Source organism: Tiliqua scincoides, chromosome 3, assembly GCF_035046505.1.
Source record: "Tiliqua scincoides isolate rTilSci1 chromosome 3, rTilSci1.hap2, whole genome shotgun sequence".
NCBI lineage: Eukaryota > Metazoa > Chordata > Lepidosauria > Squamata > Scincidae > Tiliqua > Tiliqua scincoides.
This window is the reverse complement of record NC_089823.1, coordinates 135352410-135357983: the sequence shown is the minus strand read 5'-3', so window position 1 is coordinate 135357983 and position 5574 is coordinate 135352410. Positions and strand designations below refer to the sequence as shown.

Below are 5574 nucleotides of genomic sequence, written 5' to 3'. Positions count from 1 at the left end.
GAATGTCTGATAGGAGGTGATGGCCTTTGAAGGCAGCTGTTAAAAAGCACTTAAATTTACTGCCCACTTTTAAAAGATTTTAAAAAAATAATTGTTGTAAGACATGATGCTAAGTTGGCAGTTATAAACCCATCCTTCATGTAAATTAATTCATGATGGAATCTACATTGTGCTGAAAGTCAAGACATATATTGGGGGGCGGGGAAGGATTTGATTTTGTTGAAAATTTTTTAAAAAGGGAAGTTTAATTTCCAAATGAATCCAAGTGTCACTTGCTTTAAGGTGCTTCACTTTCATGCGCTTCACATTCACACAGCACTTTTTAATTATATCCATGATTGTTATTTTCAGTGCTTTCCTTGCTCTTAAAGGGTTTTTGGGTGCACATATCAACTCCAAGCTGAATCGAGGAAGTCAGCACTGCCATTTTGTTACCCATGCTTAGTCTGTTTATGGCATTTGTACGCTTTGAGTCTCAGTGACGTATTCTGGCAATTTTCAAAATTTGTCAAACTTTTTACTTTTATTACTGTAATTAATAATTGTAATAATATAAAAGCTTCACAATCTCCTTCAGCCTTTCTTATATAATTGCTTCTTTTAAAATGTAAGAACATAAGAAGAGCCCTGCTGGATCAGGCCAAAGGCTCATCTAGTCCCAGAGAGCACACAAGACAAGAGGCACAACCTGTGTCCTGGTGCCCTCCCCTCCATCTGGCAATAGAGGCAGCTTGCCTCTAAAACCAAGAGCTTGCACATACCTACTATGACTTGTAACCTGTAATGAACTTCTCCTCCAGAAATTTGTCCAATCCCCTCTTAAAGGCATCCAGGCAAGATGCCATCACTGCTTCTTGTGGCAAAGAGTTCCACAAACTAATTACATGCTGGGTAAAGAAATATTTTCTTCTGTCTGTGCTAACTCTCCCAATACTCAGCTTTGTGGATGTCCCCTGGTTCTGGTGTTATGCGAGAGGGAAAAGAGCGTCTCTCTATCCATGTTTATTCGTCAGTCGCCATAAGCAAAGGACAAAAATATTTTAAGGTTAGCAATACCATACTGCAGCACAGGGATGGGAACTCGAGTTAGATGACTCAAGTTTGAGTTGCAAAACACATTTTTTGCTGACTCATGCAGGCTGAAGTCACCAATGTCAATGACTCAGGCACTGAGTTGAGTGTGAGGCCACTGACTCAGCACTTGGTCCCCATGCAAACAGACTTGAATCTGTCTGTGCCTTGCTTATGTTTTTTGCAGCATAAAAGACATCGTGGAGCCATCATTCAGACCAGGCAGGCAGCAGGGAAGTTCCAGCCAAGAGGCAGAGAAGGGTTAATTTTGCTTTTTAATCGAGCAGGAGGGAGGAGCTGGGAACGGTCTCTCTTTTCCATCTCTGAAGAAACTGATGATCATTGGACAAAGTATGGGCAAAGTATTGGACAAAGATTTGTTTCTTTGGATGAAGGAGGAGGCCAAGGGGGCTCTTACCTTAGAATTGGCTGGACAACCAGGAAAGGGGGGGGGAAGGGAAGTGGGGAAACTGGGGGGGACAGTTATAGCAATCATGCTTTTCAACTGCATGGTTCCATTGGGCTCACTTGGAAGGAGGAAGCCTCACTGAACAACTGGTGCAAATGGGACTACTTCTGAGTACAGCTGCAAAGGATTGGGTCATACTGGTAAGCCTCCCAGCTGCTGTGTGTGACCCTCCTCCCTCTTGCCACTTCTGTCCCCACTCTCACACAGTCCATCCCATCCCCTCCTGCCTTGTTTACCCCCACACACAACCCCTGCAGCAGCTCTGTTTTTTTCTGCAGAGCCGCAGCTGGCTTTTCAAAGGGAAAGACTTGTGACTCAAGTCTTTTTGAGTTGCCAAAACGCTCTGGGCAATTTGGAAAGTTCACCATTGGGACTCATTTTTGAGTCAAGTCACAGAGGGCAGAGACTTGCAACTTGACTCAAGTCAGGCCATGCTTGACTTACCCATCCCTGCTCCAGCAGTTTTGTAATTATTATTTTTACTTTTGCATCATTTTTGTTAGGTCCAGCATTATTGTGCACTTCATAAATGATAGTGTAAATAAGTTTTTAGGCTTTTATATGCACTGGCAAGCAAAAAAAAAAAAAAAGGCTGTGATTCACTTTAAGGCGATATTCGCTTTATTGCAGCAGCCTGGAACCTAATCCGCAAAGTATGCCTGTATTCAGCTCATGTTTGGTGGGAAGGAGAAAACCTTGAAGAAAAGTTTGTATTCTGTCTCATTGTCATGGTCTTGGTACGTATACCAAAAAGTCAGAGGTCACGAAACCAGTTTGGAAAGAGAATGGAAAATGCACAGGAATTATTGTGGAATTGCAGAGTGGAATATTGTGGTTTACAGAGTGGGGACATAATGGATGAAGGAAGAGAAAGGAAAAGATTATTGGAGAGAAAAGGGTTAGAACCTCCCTCTTCTCAGCTAATAGTGCCTCACTCTTATCTAGTAGTGGTTCTCAAACTTTTTAGCACTGGGACCCACTTTTTAAAAGGACACACTATTGGGACCCACCTAGCTTGATGAGACTATCTGATCTCTCCATCACCCGTGTTTTCATTAGAGGCTCTGCAGGACCCACCAGAAATTGGGTCCTGACTGACAGTTTGAGAAACATTGCAAAAGAATGTTCTTCACACATTGCCAGTCATCTTTCCAACAACAACCTAGAAAGGTAGGTCATTAGTATTGCCCAACCTTACTGCAGTTTGGAAGGAGGCTCAAATTGAAGAGAGAGTGACTTGCTGAAGGCCACCTGCTGAGCTCATGACAAATTTGTCATGTGATTTGCATCAGGACCTTCTGAGCTCAGCTTCTTACCCATTATGCTGTACTAGCCAACTTGTGAAATTTCATGGCCCTTTAACTAGCATGTATGTAAAATGAGATTTTTTTTTTGTTTGCTCTGTCAGCTGTGAAATTTAAATCTAATGACCCTGAAAAATTCCTTTGCTTTATTTGTATTTTCTGCAGGGAGCTACACTTGCAAGCATGGAGTATATTAATCATTACTTCATCAACTCATTCTGGTGACGGCCAGCATTAACCTTTGCTAAGTGATCAGTGGAATGTGCTTGGCCTTCCAAGTGCCAAAGCAATAATCAAAATTACTTTGGGGGTCTTTACTTAGGTTCAGCAAGGAAGATGTTTTTCTTTCTCCTTGTGCACTGGTGATTAGGATGCTGTTTTCTCATTATGCATGCATTAAGGGATGGATGAGTAAAAGGTACACAGGTACATGACTGGCTTGGTTCTGAGCTGGGATCTGCATGGTCAATGCATTTTGCACCTTGCAAACCACTCATGATTGCAAATGGTTGGCAACCTTCAGTCTCGAAAGACTATGGTATAAGCCTACAGCACCCGGTATTCCCAGGCGGTCTCCCATCCAAGTACTAACCAGGCCTGACCCTGCTTAGCTTCCGAGATCAGACAAGATCGGGCATGTGCAGGGTAACAGTTGCTGTCAAAATTATTCCTCATAGGGATTTGAACCGATAGCCTCTGGCTCCACAGACCAGCACTTTAACAATTGCAGAGAAAAAAGGGAAAAATGTTGTTTTCCTAAATCACACTATGGCTCAACATTGGTCACATCCAAGCAGCCCAAGCAGTCTGCTGGCATAACTATACTAACTGTATATGGAACTATAGGGGTGCATCATTTAACTACAGGGAAGCATTCTCAGATCCTCACTGTTATGTGATTAGGTCGTTAAGTGAACATTTAGCCCAATTCAGTGCCTTTGTTGTGTAAACAGTCACTCCCTGCCAGAACCTAACTGGCTGCAGGGCTACTGGAGATAGATTGCCTCTTCTTTGCATTAAGAACCTCTTTCAACGGAGGTTTACTCTGCTGTAGGCTATGGGAGACCTGACTGCTTCATTAAGAGCCGCTCTGTTGTGTTTTGACCACTTTCATATATGTGGTCCATTGTTAAGTGTAAGGTCGTTAAGTGACGCATGTCTGTATAAATACATCCAGAGTAGGTCTGTGTCTGTGTAACTGTTAGACTCCAGTCTTGCTTGTTTGGGCCTCCCCCAGCCTTGCTCTTGGTCAATGGTCTTCAAAGTGGAAACTGCTGTGCACTGGTAAAGGTGTTCCTAGAGTGGGTGGAGCTTACCGATTCGCCTGGGAGCCTCTCTTCAGTGTCACAGATTGCCCCGAACAGGTTAGAACAGGGGTGTCAAACATAAGGCCCGGGGGCTGGATGTGGCTCGCGGAAGCTTTTTATCCGGCCCTCAGGCTCTCAGCTGCTGAGCAGTGCTGAAGTGTTACTGCTAAAAGGGTAGCCCCACAAAAATTGGGCTCTCCCATATCTTGAAATATGATAAAGATTTGCATGTTTTCTCTTCTGTCATTTGTAGTTAATGAATTCCTAAGTGAGAAAAAGTGCTTATTTTTGGTTATGAATTGTTTAATGACATCACTTCCTGCCTAACGACTTAACTTCTGGCCCTCAGCAGGCATCATGAATGCCATTCGGCCCTTGGTATGAAACAAGTTTGACACCCCTGGGTTAGGATTTAGAGCCAGCTTCTACCTGCTTATCTTACCTGTTCCAACACCCTACTAGCTGAGCTTCTGGGCTCAGAGATCCTGCGTGCAATAGACCCTGCCTCCATATTGGCCCTCGTATGGATTTGCCACAGCACTCATTCCAACTGCAGTCCCAGTTCCAGCCCTACTGGGAAGTCCAGCTGTTATGGACTTGGCAGTCTCCAGTTCAGCACTGAGAATAGAAGACTTATACTTTTTAATTTCTAAGGGTGGCAAAGAATACTTTCCAACTCACATTTGATAAGCTATAAATGCTCTGGTTAATTAACCCAAATGTATTATTAGTGCCTCATTTTAATGTTTGTTAATGCATGCCCCTGCCTTTCATTTATGTAATTTGGATCCTGGAGTGTGGTCCAAAATACTTATTGCCATAAAACAAAGGACTCAATTAAGTTGTGCTTTTGGAACATTAACAAGGTAATTTAAAGGAACTGATAATATATACCACTGGTTTTTAAACTCTCTGGGAGTTTGAGGACCAGGGTAAGTCTTTGTGGGAATGAGGTGGAAAGCAGCAACACAATTCCCAGGATGGCACTACTGCAGGGGAACTAGGGGCTTTTTAAAACATACCTGAATCCCTGCCGGTGTCTGGGGGGGGTATAGGGAGCCCCACGAAGCCCTCTGCAAGGTTCTGCACACCTCTAAACACTTCCAAAACATGATCGTGACCCACTTCCGGGTTGCAATTGTGAAACCGGAAGTGGGTCATGATTGCATTTTGCCAGTGTTTAGAGGTGCAGGGAGCCTTGCAGAGAGCTCCATGGGGCTCCCCGAATGCCAGCAGGGATTCAGCTATGTTAAGAAAAGCCCCTAGGTTCACCACAGAGGCACAATCCTGTGGATAGCGTCATGGCCTTCCCTCTTTCCCAATCCCTTAAGGGGTCAATGGCAGTGGTTCTCAGGTTGGTTGGTCGTGACCCACCAGTTTGAGAACCACTGATACATACTACATAAACTCCTCCCCTCCCTGT

General features: G+C 43.8%; 1 pseudogene; it reads right to left on the bottom strand.

The window, feature by feature from the left end:
• Nucleotides 1-3387: 3387 nt before the first annotated feature.
• On the bottom strand, nucleotides 3388-3507 carry LOC136646903 (5S ribosomal RNA; annotated as a pseudogene).
• Nucleotides 3508-5574: the final 2067 nt, after the last annotated feature.